This window comes from Heteronotia binoei, chromosome 8 (genome assembly GCF_032191835.1).
Source record: "Heteronotia binoei isolate CCM8104 ecotype False Entrance Well chromosome 8, APGP_CSIRO_Hbin_v1, whole genome shotgun sequence".
Lineage (NCBI taxonomy): Eukaryota > Metazoa > Chordata > Lepidosauria > Squamata > Gekkonidae > Heteronotia > Heteronotia binoei.
Genome location: NC_083230.1, coordinates 129,085,812 through 129,099,354, shown reverse-complemented (window position 1 = coordinate 129,099,354; position 13,543 = coordinate 129,085,812). Strand labels below are relative to the sequence as shown.

The window sequence follows — 13,543 nt, the reverse complement described above, 5'->3', positions numbered from 1 at the left end:
CCAAACTGGCTCTCTCAAAAATATGATGTTGGATTTACATCCCGCTCTTCACTCTGAATCCCAGAGTCTAAAAGCGGTCTACAATCTCCTTTCCCTTCCTCCCCCACAACAGACACCCTGTAAAGTGGGTGGGGCTGAGAGGGCTCTCACAGTAGCTGCCCTTTCAAGGACAACCTCTGCCAGAGCTCTGGCTGACCCAAGGCCATTCCAGCAGCTACAAGTGTAGGAGTGGGGAATCAAACCTGGTTCTCCCAGATAAGAGTCCACACACTTAACTACTACACCCAACTGGATGTGAGGTGGGTGAGGCTGAGAGAGCTCTAACAGAAACTGCCCTTTCAAGGACAACTCCTACGAGAGCTATGGCTGACCCAAGGCCATTCCAGCAGGTGCAAGTGGAAGAGGGGGGAATCAAACATGGTTCTCCCAGATAAGAGTTCACACACTTAACCACTACACTAAACTGCTCCCCCCCCCACAAAAGATACCCTGTGACGTGGGTGGGGCTGAGAGAGCCCTGACAGAAACTGCCCTTTCAAGGACAACTCCTGCGAGAGCTATGGCTGACCCAAGGCCATTCCGGCAGGTGCAAGAGGAGGAGTGGGGAACCAAACCCGGTTCTCCCAGATAAGAGAGCTCTGGCTGACCCAAGGCCATTCCAGCAGCTACAAGTGGAGGAGTGGGGAATCAAACCCAGTTCTCCCAGATAAGAGAGCTATGGCTGACCCAAGGCCATGCCAGCAGGTGTAAGTGGAGGAGTGGGGAATCAAACCCGGTTCTCCCAGTTAAGAGAGCTATGGCTGACCCAAGGCCATGCCAGCAGCTGCAAGTGGAGGAGTGGGGAATCAAACCCGGTTCTCCCAGATAAGAGAGTTATGGCTGACCCAAGGCCATTCCAGCAGCTGCAAGTGGAGGAGTGGGGAATCAAACCCGGTTCTCCCAGATAAGAGAGCTATGGCTGACCCAAGGCCATTCCAGCAGCTGCAAGTGGAGGAGTGGGGAATCAAACCCGGTTCTCCCAGATAAGAGAGCTATGGCTGACCCAAGACCATGCCAGCAGGTGTAAGTGGAGGAGTGGGGAATGAAACCCGGTTCTCCCAGATAAGAGAGCTATGGCTGACCCAAGGCCATTCCAGCAGCTGCAAGCGGAGGAGTGGGGAATCAAACCCGGTTCTCCCAGATAAGAGAGCTCTGGCTGACCCAAGGCCATTCCAGCAGCTGCAAGTGGAGGAGCGGGGAATCAAACCCGGTTTTCCCAGATAAGAGAGCTCTGGCTGACCCAAGGCCATTCCAGCAGCTGCAAGTGGAGGAGCGGGGAATCAAACCCGGTTCTTCCAGATAAGAGAGCTCTGGCTGACCCAAGGCCATTCCAGCAGCTGCAAGTGGAGGAGTGGGGAATCAAACCCGGTTCTCCCAGATAAGAGAGCTCTGGCTGAGCCAAGGCCATTCCTGCAGCTGCAAGTGGAGGAGTGGGGAATCAAACCCGGTTCTCCCAGATAAGAGAGCTCTGGCTGACCCAAGGCCATTCCAGCAGCTGCAAGTGGGGGATTGGGGAATCAAACCCGGTTCTCCCAGATAAGAGAGCTCTGGCTGACCCAAGGCCATTCCAACAGCTGCAAGTGGAGGAGTGGGGAATCAAACCCGGTTCTCCCAGATAAGAGAGCTCTGGCTGACCCAAGGCCATTCCAGCAGCTGCAAGTGGAGGAGGGGGGAATCAAACCCGGCTCTTAACTACTACACCAAACTGGCTTCACGAGAGTGAAGATCAAACCCTGGGTTCTTGAACCCTTTATGGACAATCCATCTTTTCAGGGCATTTTTAGTAGAAAAAAGCCCAGAAGGAACTCATCTGCATATTAGGCCACACCTCCTAATGTCAAACCAACCGGAACTGAGTTCCTGCTCAAAAAAAAAGCCCCGCATCTTCCACAAAATCTCTTAAAGCCCGATTGTTGGAGAATAGCAGCAAGTTCAAGGTAGCCATTGTGAACTAGAATGAAGGGATTTGCAGACCCTCTCTGTAATCTGGACCCTACGGGCAGCTGCCACGGCAGACAGAAAGCCCCCTCCTTCAAGGAAGAGCCAAAGAGGATCTCATACAGCCCTCGTTTTTGTCCAGAGACAAATATCTCACCTCTGCCTCTGCCCAATTCAGCTTGTTGTTGAAGAGGCCGTAGCAGTGACCTTTATAGTACGTCCAGCCTGTCTTGCAGGGTACAGCTTCTGCAGGTAGTTAGGGAGAAAAGAAGCACAATCCTTGTTAGAGTCCAGGTTCAAAGGAGGGACAGCCCTTCAGTCATAAGAGAAGCCATGTTGGATCAGGCCAATGGCCCCTCCAGTGCAACACTCTGGTCGTTTTCGCACTCACCTTCCGCCGGCGCGACCCCCCTCTTCACCGCGCAGGATCTGCGCGGATTTCGCACTAAACGCTGCGGAGCAGCCAGAAAAGCCGGAAGCTCCCGTCGCAAAAGCTGCGCAAACGCCAAACTGCTTTTTGGCGGTTTCAGTTTGAGCGGCTTTTGCGCCGGGAGCTTCCGGCTTTTCTGGCTGCTCCGCAGCGTTTAGTGCGAAATCCGCGCAGATCCTGCGCGGTGAAGAGGGGGGTCGCGCCGGCAGAAGGTGAGTGCGAAAATGACCTCTGTGTCACAGAAGAACATCAGAGAAGCCATGTTGGATCAGGCCAGTGGCCCATCCAGTCCAACACTCTGTGTCACGTAAGAACATAAGAGAAGCCCTGTTGGATCAGGCCAGTGGCCCATCCAGTCCAACACTCTGTGTCACAGAAGAACATAAGAGAAGCCATGTTGGATCAGGCCAGTGGCCCATCCAGTCCAACACTCTGTGTCACAGAAGAACATAAGAGAAGCCGTGTTGGATCAGGCCAATGGCCCATCCAGTCCAACACTCTGTGTCACAGAAGAACAGAAGAGAAGCCATATTGGTCAGGCCAGTGGCCCCTCCAGTCCAACACTCTGTGTCACAGAAGAACATAAGAGAAGCCATATTGGTCAGGCCAGTGGCCCATCCAGTCCAACACTCTGTGTCACAGAAGAACATAAGAGAAGCCGTGTTGGATCAGGCCAATGTTGCATCCAGTCCATCACTCTGTGTCACATAAGAACAGAAGAGAAGCCATGTTGGATCAGGCCAATGGCCCATCCAGTCCAACACTCTGTGTCACAGAAGAACATAAGAGAAGCCATATTGGTCAGGCCAGTGGCCCATCCAGTCCAACACTCTGTGTCACGTAAGAACATAAGAGAAGCCCTGTTGGATCAGGCCAGTGACCCATCCAGTCGAGAACTCTGTGTCACGTAAGAACATAAGAGAAGCCCTGTTGGATCAGGCCAGTGGCCCATCCAGTCCAACACTCTGTGTCACAGAAGAACATAAGAGAAGCCATGTTGGATCAGGCCAGTGGCCCATCCAGTCCAACACTCTGTGTCACAGAAGAACATAAGAGAAGCCGTGTTGGATCAGGCCAATGGCCCATCCAGTCCAACACTCTGTGTCACAGAAGAACAGAAGAGAAGCCATATTGGTCAGGCCAGTGGCCCCTCCAGTCCAACACTCTGTGTCACAGAAGAACATAAGAGAAGCCATATTGGTCAGGCCAGTGGCCCATCCAGTCCAACACTCTGTGTCACAGAAGAACATAAGAGAAGCCGTGTTGGATCAGGCCAATGTTGCATCCAGTCCATCACTCTGTGTCACATAAGAACAGAAGAGAAGCCATGTTGGATCAGGCCAATGGCCCATCCAGTCCAACACTCTGTGTCACAGAAGAACATAAGAGAAGCCATATTGGTCAGGCCAGTGGCCCATCCAGTCCAACACTCTGTGTCACAGAAGAACATAAGAGAAGCCGTGTTGGATCAGGCCAATGGCCCATCCAGTCCAACACTCTGTGTCACACAGTGACCAAAACTCAGCTGCCCTCAGGAGGTCCACCAGCAGGGCCAGAATTCCAGAGGCCCTCCCACTGTTGCCCCCCCCCCAAACACCAAGAAGACACAGAATCACTGCCCCTGGTATAATGTTCCATCTACATCTTACTATCAATAGCCACCGATGGACCTCTTCTTCATATATTCATCTAATCCCCTCGTGAAGCTGTCTATGCTTGTAGTTGCCACCACTTCCTGTGGCAGTGAGTTCCACATGCTAATAGGACTTCTTGAGTGAAGAAGTCCTTCCTTAGACCTGTTCTAAGCCTACCGTTTAGAAGCTCCACGTTGAACCTCCCTACTAGGTTGGAAGGAACAGGTGATACCTTTCCTTGTTTTCTGGCATAAAGCTGGAAGCAGCGTTGCTATTGTATTTATCAACTCAGAGATCTGGACTCGGTTGTCAGCCAATATGCAGATGACACTCCGCCCTCTCTCGTACTTCCAGCTGATCTCAAGGAGGCTGTCAAAACCTGGACTGGTGCCTGGAGGCAGTTCTGTAGTTGATGCAGGAAAATTAGGGTTGCCAATCCTCAGGTGGCAAAAAAGGAGAGGTCAGAGAACGGGTATCTCACCACCTGATTTTCACTAGAAAATCTGATGTAGTGGTGAAGTGCGCGGACTCTTATCTGGGAGAACGAGGTTTGATTCCCCACTCCTCCACTTGCAGCTGCTGGAATGGCCTTGGGTCAGCCACAGCTCTCTTATCTGGGAGAACCGGGATTGATTCCCCACTCCTCCACTCCCAGCTGCTGGAATGGCCTTGGGTCAGCCAGAGCTCTCTTATCTGGGAGAACCGGGTTTGATTCCCCACTCCTCCACTTGCAGCTGCTGGAATGGCCTTGGGTCAGCCAGAGCTCTCTTATCTGGGAGAACCGGGTTTGATTCCCCACTCCTCCACTTGCACCTGCTGGAATGGCCTTGGGTCAGCCAGAGCTCTCTTATCTGGGAGAACCGGGTTTGATTCCCCACTCCTCCCCTTGCAGCTGCTGGAATGGCCTTGGGTCAGCCAGAGCTCTCTTATCTGGGAGAACCGGGTTTGATTCCCCACTCCTCCACTTGCAGCTGCTGGAATGGCCTTGGGTCAGCCAGAGCTCTCTTATCTGGGAGAATCAGGTTGGATTCCCCACTCCTCCACTTGCAGCTGCTGGAATGGCCTTGGGTCAGCCATGGCTCTCTTATCTGGGAGAACCGGGTTTGATTCCCCACTCCTCCACTTGCAGCTGCTGGAATGGCCTTGGGTCAGCCAGAGCTCTCTTATCTGGGAGAACCGGGTTTGATTCCCCACTCCTCCACTTGCAGCTGCTGGAATGGCCTTGGGTCAGCCAGAGCTCTCTTATCTGGGAGAACCGGGTTGGATTCCCTCCTCCTGCACTTGCAGCTGCTGGAATGGCCTTGGGTCAGCCAGAGCTCTCTTATCTGGGAGAACTGGGTTTGATTCCCCACTCCTCCACTTGCAGCTGCTGTTATGGCATGGGTCAGCCATGGCTCTCTTATCTGGGAGAACCAGGTTTGATTCCCCACTTCTCCACTTGCAGCTGCTGGAATGGCCTTGGGTCAGCCAGAGCTCTCTTATCTGGGAGAACCGGGTTTGATTCCCCACTCCTCCACTTGCAGCTGCTGGAATGGCCTTGGGTCAGCCAGAGCTCTCTTATCTGGGAGAACCGGGTTTGATTCCCCACTCCTCCACTTGCAGCTGCTGGAATGGCCTTGGGTCAGCCAGAGCTCTCTTATCTGGGAGAATCAGGTTGGATTCCCCACTCCTCCACTTGCAGCTGCTGGAATGGCCTTGGGTCAGCCATGGCTCTCTTATCTGGGAGAACCGGGTTTGATTCCCCACTCCTCCACTTGCAGCTGCTGGAATGGCCTTGGGTCAGCCAGAGCTCTCTTATCTGGGAGAACCGGGTTTGATTCCCCACTCCTCCACTTGCAGCTGCTGGAATGGCCTTGGGTCAGCCAGAGCTCTCTTATCTGGGAGAACCGGGTTGGATTCCCCCCTCCTCCACTTGCAGCTGCTGGAATGGTCTTGGGTCAGCCAGAGCTCTCTTATCTGGGAGAACTGGGTTTGATTCCCTACTCCTCCACTTGCAGCTGCTGGAATGGCATGGGTCAGCCATGGCTCTCTTATCTGGGAGAACCAGGTTTGATTCCCCACTTCTCCACTTGCAGCTGCTGGAATGGCCTTGGGTCAGCCAGAGCTCTCTTATCTGGGAGAACCGGGTTTGATTCCCCACTCCTCCACTTGCAGCTGCTGGAATGGCCTTGGGTCAGCAATACCTCTCTTATCTGGGAGAATCAGGTTGGATTCCCCACTCCTCCACTTGCAGCTGCTGGAATGGCCTTGGGTCAGCCAGAGCTCTCTTATCTGGGAGAACTGGGTTTGATTCCCCACTCCTCCACTTGCAGCTGCTGGAATGGCATGGGTCAGCCATGGCTCTCTTATCTGGGAGAACCAGGTTTGATTCCCCACTTCTCCACTTGCAGCTGCTGGAATGGCCTTGGGTCAGCCAGAGCTCTCTTATCTGGGAGAACCGGGTTTGATTCCCCGCTCCTCCACTTGCAGCTGCTGGAATGGCCTTGGGTCAGCCAGAGCTCTCTTATCTGGGAGAACCGGGTTTGATTCCCCGCTCCTCCACTTGCAGCAGCTGGAATGGCCTTGGGTCAGCCAGAGCTCTCTTATCTGGGAGAACCGGGTTTGATTCCCCACTCCTCCACTTGCAGCTGCTGGAATGGCCTTGGGTAAGCCATAGCTCTCTTATCTGGGAGAACCGGGTTTGATTCCCCACTCCCCCACTTGCAGCTGCTGGAATGGCCTTGGGTCAGCCAGAGCTCTCTTATCTGGGAGAATCGGGTTTGATTCCCCACTCCTCCACCTGCAGCTGCTGGAATGGCCTTGGCTCAGCCAGAGCTCTCTTATCTGGGAGAACCGGGTTTGATTCCCCACTCCCCCACTTGCAGCTGCTGGAATGGCCTTGGGTCAGCCAGAGCTCTCTTATCTGGGAGAACCGGGTTTGATTCCCCACTCCTCCACTTGCAGCTGCTGGAATGGCCTTGGGTCAGCCATAGTTCTCTTTTCTGGGAGAACCGGGTTTGATTCCCCACTCCTCCACTTGCAACTGCTGGAATGGCCTTGGGTCAGCCATAGCTCTCATAGGAGTTGTCCTTGAAATAGCTTCTGGGAGAGCTCTCTCAGCCCCACCCACCTCCCAGGGTGTCTGTTGTGGGGGGAGAAGATAAATTGCCATGCATGATTATTCTAAGGCTACTTTGGTGTAGTGGTGAAGTGTGTGGACTCTTATCTTGAAGAAATGGGTTCGATTCCCCACTCCTCCACTTGCAGCTGCTGGAATGGCCTTGGGTCAGCCATAGCTCTGGCAGAGGTTGTCCTTGAAAGGGCAGCTGCTGTGAGAGTTATCTCAGCCCCACCCACCTCACAGGGTGTCTGTTGTGCGGGGAGAAGATAAATTGCCATGCATGATTATTCTAAGGCCACTTTGGTGTTGTGGTGAAGTGTGTGGACTCTTATCTTGAAGAAATGGGTTCGATTCCCCACTCCTCCACTTGCAGCTGCTGGAATGGCCTTGGGTTAGCTGCAGCTCTCGTAGGAGTTGTCCTTGAAAGAACGGCTTCTGCGAGAGCTCTCTTCGCCCCACCCACCTCAAAGGTGGGGGGAGGAGTTTGTGTGGTGCTCTGAGTCTCTGATTCAGAGAGAAGAGCGGGGTATACATCTGCAGTCTTCTTCATGTAGGATTCCTCTGGGAAACTTTTCAAGCTAGGAATGAAGCCTTTTCCCATCCATTGCCCCCAGTAGCTGGGCTTCAGTGATCCACTTCCTCCAAACCTGAGGGGTACCTTTGAACTCACCTTTGAGGTACAGGCAGACAACAAGGAAGCCACGAAAGGTGAGGCTGAAGGGAAACCTCCGTCCCATTTTCCTCTTTTCCCTGGGAAGAGAACGCCGGTGAGGAGAATGTGATTGAGCCGGATGTGAGATGACCGACCCAGAATTTCTATGATTTTATAGGGACGCTTTAGGCCAGCGGGGTCTCGTGAGTGAAAAGCCTACTTTGTGAGCTACTGGCATGAAAGAGGTGACATAAATTGGTGCACTCTGGGGCCCTCTTGCCTGAGGAAAGACAAAAAAGTGTGAGCCGGAGGCAAAACGTCTGTGAGCTGGCTCACACTAACTCAGCTTAGAGGGAACAGTGTTCTAGGCTAATCCTGCATTGACAAGGGGTTGGACTAGATGGCCTGTAATGCCCCCTTCCAACTCTATGATTCTATAAGAACATGCAGGAAAGTCTTATTCCTCCTAAGCTAGTTCCATTTTCCCTTCCTAGAAAGTTCCCTTCCCACAAAGCACTGCTTCTCGTATTGGGGAGAGGGGTATTAGCCAGTGTTCCCTCTAAGCTGAGTTAGTGTGAGCCGGCTCACAGTTTCCTAGAATCGTAGAGTTGGAAGGGTTCTCCAGGGTCATCTAGTCCAATCCCCTGCACAATGCAGGAAACTCACAAAGACCTCCCACTAAATTCACAGGAGCCCCGTGGCGCAGAGTGGTAAAGCTGCAGTACTGCAGTTGGAGCCCTCCGCTCACGACCTGAGTTCGATCCCAGTGGAAGCTGGTTCAGGTAGCCGGCTCCAGGTTGACTCAACTTTCCATCCTTCCGAGGTCGGTCAAAGGAGTCCCCAGCTTGCTGGGGGGAAAGTGTAGAGGACTGGGGAAGGCAAGGGCAAACCACCCCGTGAAAAGTCTGCCATGAAAACATGAAAGCAATGTCACCCCAGAGTCAGAAATGACTGGTGCTTGCACAGGGGACCTTTCCTTTCAAATTCACAGGATCTTCATTGCTGTCAGATGGCCATCTAGCCTCTGCTTAAAAACCTCCAAGGAAGGAGAACCCATCACCTCCTGAGGAAGCCTGTTCCACTGAAGAACCACTCTAATGGTCAGAAAGTTCTTTCTAATCATAGAGTTGGAAGGGACCTCCAGGGTCATCTAGTCCAATCCCCTGCACAATGCAGGAAACTCACAAAGACCTCCCACTAAATTCACAGAATCTTCATTGCTGTCAGATGGCCATCTAGCCTCTCTTTAAAAACCTCCAGGGAAGGAGAGCCCACCAGCTCCCGAAGAATCATAGAGTTGGAAGGGACCTCCAGGGTCATCTAGTCCAGCCCCCTGCACAATGCAGGAAACTCACAAACCCCTCCCTCTAAATTCACAGAATCTTCATTGCTGTCAGATGGCCATCTAGCCTCTGCTTAAAAACCTCCAAGGAAGGAGAACCCATCACCTCCTGAGGAAGCCTGTTCCACTGAAGAACCACTCTAATGGTCAGAAAGTTCTTTCTAATCATAGAGTTGGAAGGGACCTCCAGGGTCATCTAGTCCAATCCCTTGCACAATGCAGGAAACTCACAAAGACCTCCCACTAAATTCACAGGAGCCCCGTGACGCAGAGTAGTAAAGCTGCAGTACTGCAGTTGGAGCCCTCTGCTCACGACCTGAGTTTGATCCCAGTGGAAGCTGGTTCAGGTAGCCGGCTCCAGGTTGATTCAGCTTTCCATCCTTCCGAGGTCGGTCAAATGAGTCCCCAGCTTGCTGGGGGGAGAGTGTAGAGGACTGGGGAAGGCAAGGGCAAACCACCCCGTAAAAAGTCTTCCGTGAAAACATTGTGAAAGCAACGTCACCCCAGAGTCGGAAACAACTGGTGCTTGCACAGAGGACCTTTCCTTTCAAATTCACAGGATCTTCATTGCTGTCAGATGGCCATCTAGCCTCTGCTTAAAAACCTCCAGCTCACACAGTTTTTTAGCCCCCAGCTGACACATTTTTTGTCTTCGCTCAGGAAAGATGACCCCAGAGCACAATCATTGATGCAGGAGCTCACCACTTGAATGCCGGAGATCTAAAAACAATTGTGTCAAGAACACAGTTTGACAAATTTTACAAAAGTGTCTATATATATTGTATTGTGCAAAAACATCCCATTTATATTCCAAAACCATAAATCACATAGAGAGCGTAAAGTCCCAAACAGAAACACTGTTTCTAAGGATAACTCCGACGAAGTATTTATAAAAAGTCTATAAGGAGTAATACTACTCGGGAGTGAGTTCCAAACGGAGTCCTTCCACCGATGTCGGCTTCCGAAGGAGAAAGTCTTGCCTTCACGCAATCACCGGCTTAAATCGCATTCCGCTGCACTTGCAGATTCTTCACAAGCCGACTGACAAGGTCCTCAGACCGGCCTCTCTCAAACGCCCAATTCGAATTTTCAATAATTCATCGGAGTCATCCTTAGAAACAGTGTTTCTGTTCGGGACGTTATGCTCTCTGTGTGATTGACGGTTTTGGAATATAAACTGGATGTTTTTGCACAATACAATACATAGACTTTTGTCAAATTTGCCAAACGGTGTTCTTGACACAATTGTTTTTAGGATCTCTGTTTCTATTGTGTTGCCGTTGTTGTTTTTCTGCACCACTTGAATGCCAGCCGCTCACAAAGTAGAATTTTTTGCTCGCAAGACTCTGCTACTTAGAGGGAAGCTTAACCCCCATGGATTTTTTTATTATTATTATCTTTCATAGTTTTCATAGCTGTCCAGTCTATTCATGGCCCCATTCTCCAGATTCAAGTATCCAGAAATGAGATCATGAGATTTATCACTCTGCTGGCAGCTGAAACAAAACACTCGGCTTGGGGCTGGGTCTTATCCTGTTAGGCAGCAGCTAGAATCTCTACCAAGGTTCCCCACCTTCTAGTACAGGGGTGGTCAAACTTGCTTAACGTAAGAGCCACACAGAATAAACATCAGATGTTTGAGAGCCACGAGACATGGACGTCAGATGTCTGAGGGAAGGAAGGAAGGAAGATGGGGAGAGAGAAGGGAGAGGTAGAAAGAAAGCAACTTTAAACATTCTCCAAGCCACCAGCTGGCTTGGCTTGAAGAAGTGATTTGAAGAGAGAAAGGCCTTCTCCAAGCCGACCGACGGGGCAGTGTGGGCTTCGAGAGCCACACGATATGTGTGGAAGAGCACAGTTTGGCCACCCCTCTTCTAGTACCCGTGGCCACCTTTGGAATTCTACCAGGATGTGGTGGGCCCTGCTACAAAATGGCTGTTTGAGGAGGCGGAGCCAGCCACAAAATAGCTGCCGCGGCTTACCTTCAGTCGCCCAGTGAAGATCCTGGCGCTGTGGTGACAGATGGTGCCCAAGCAACGTTTTTAAAAAATCTGCACCACCAATCAAATCTCCAGTGGCCAATCAGAGCTCTTGCTGGGTGAAAGCCCCGCCTGGCCCCACCTACTTTCTAAAGCATTTCGACAGCTGTGGACACAAGGGCACCCTGGGAGACATTTGGGGGACCCCTGGTCTATACCCACTCCGTTCCTTCTGCAGTTTCTCATAGGATTCCCCTTTTTCGACCCTTTGTCTTCTTTTGTGATCTCTCCTGCCAGGATATAGACAAGATGGAACAGGTCCAGAGGAGGGTGACAAAGATGGTGAGGGGTCTGGAGACCAAGTCCTATGAGGAAAGGTTGAAGGAGCTGGGGATGTTTAGCCTGGAGAGGAGGTGGCTGAGAGGTGATAGGATCCCCATCTTCAAGTCCTTAAAGGGCTTCATCTAGAGGATGGTGTGGAATTGTTTTCTTTGGCCCCAGAAAATCGGTCCAGAACCAATGGGTTGAAATTAAATCAGAAAAGTTTCTGACTCAACATTAGGAAGAATTTCCTGACCGTTAGAGCGGTTCCTCAGTGGAACAGGCTTCCTCGGGAAGTGGTGGGCTCTCCTTCCTTGGAGGTTTTTCAACAGAGGCTAGATGGCCTCTGACAGCAATGAAGATCCTGTGAATTTAGGGAGAGGTGTTTGTGGGTTTCCTGCATTGTGCAGGGGGTTGAACTAGATGACCCTAGAGGTCCCTTCCAACTCTATGATTCCTACCTTGACAGGTACTGGGGCTCTGGGGAGGGGCTGTTTTCTGAGGTAGAGGCACCACAGTTTCAGCATACGATCTGGTGCCTCTCCTCAAAACACTCACCAAGTTTCAAAAAGTTTGGACCAGGGGATCCAATTCTCAGAACCCCCAAAGAAGGTGCCCCTGTCCTTCATTATTTCCAGTGGAGGAAAGGCATGTAAAAGGTCTGTGGTCCCTTTAAATGTAATGGCCAGAACTCCCTTCGGAGTTCAATTGTGCTTGTCACACCCTTGCTCCCGGCTCCACCCCCAAGTCTCCTGGCTCCTCCCCCAAAGGCTCCTGGCTCCACCCCCAAGTATCCTGGCTCCACCCCCAAAGGCTCCCAGCTCCACCCCCAAGTCTCCTGGCTCCACCCCCAAAGTCCCCAGATATTTCTTGAATTGGACTATGTAAGGGCATGTAAGGGCAGTGTCCAAAATCAAATTCAGGGTTCTGAGGGGGAATCTCACCAGTTCTGGGCAGAGCGGTCCTGTTACCTGAAGAACCTTGGAATGGCGCTTCTTCAAATCCCGACGTCTGTATTAACAACGAACATCACGCTGGCAAGGCCTGCGACCATCTAAATCACTGAGATACTCACAGTCATCCCCTATGTAGAGTTCACTGAACTGGAGTTTTGTTCCATAAGGACATTTCCTTCCGTTCCCTCAAACGATGCACTTCAGTTATTCCTACTGCCTTCGGAGTACTTATCATCACATCTTGAGCTAACTGAGGGTTCTAGAACACGGAGAAATGTCCTGGTGAAACGGCGTGTCTAAGCAATGATTATCCAGAAACCCTCACTTCTTGTGGAAGGGAATGTGATTGGTTGGATGAGCATTCACCCGTTCGCTTGGGTGAGCTGGCTTTGGCATGCATAAGGAGTAAATAATAACTCTAGTTTACAGAAGTGCAAGAGCTGTGGCATTCACCTGTAGTGTCTAGATGCAAAGAAAGGTCTACTTCCTTTGCATCTAGATAGATCCAAATAGGCAGCCGTGTTGGTCTGAAGCAGTAGAACAAAATAGGAGTCGATTGCACCTTTAAGACCAACTTAGTTTTATTCAGAATGTCAGCTTTCGTGTGCTAAAAGCACGCTTCTCCAGACGAGGAATGAGGTACAGTAAGCAGAGCCCCATATAGCTGGTGGGGTTTGGAATGCCAAGTGGTACAAAGTTAAAAACTGATAGCAGAAGAGCAAAATTAACAAATTCAGAAAACCTTTGATCTGGGTTGCATTCGTGTGGGAAACCATAAAACAGTAACACGTCAGAATGTGAGAATGCCTGGCTAATTCTTCTATTGCGAATAAACCTGGGTCAAAAAGAAAGCATTTCTTTCCCAGAAGTTTTTCCTGTCCAACTAATTTACCTTTTAACATGTAACATAAATATACATTGCTGAGCAGTCAGGTTAGAACGGATAAAAGGAAGTCCTTCTTCACCCAAAGGGTGATTCACATGTGGAATTCACTGCCACAGGAGGTGGTGGTGGCTACAAGCACAGACAGCTTCAAGAGGGGATTGGATAAAATTATGGAGCAGAGGTCCATCAGTGGCTATTAGCCACAGTGTGTGTGTGTATGTGTGTGTGTGTGATCCAACATGACTTCTCTTATGTTCTTATGTGAC

The 13,543-nt window shown here is 51.1% G+C and overlaps 1 long non-coding RNA gene across 1 annotated transcript; it reads right to left on the bottom strand.

The window, feature by feature from the left end:
• Nucleotides 1-2,129: 2,129 nt before the first annotated feature.
• On the bottom strand, nucleotides 2,130-12,422 carry LOC132576706 (uncharacterized). The gene is made up of 3 exons (XR_009555768.1): nucleotides 12,380-12,422; nucleotides 7,812-7,891; nucleotides 2,130-2,223 (listed from the first exon to the last, which is right to left on the bottom strand). It is a non-coding gene; the product is annotated as an uncharacterized LOC132576706 (long non-coding RNA).
• Nucleotides 12,423-13,543: the final 1,121 nt, after the last annotated feature.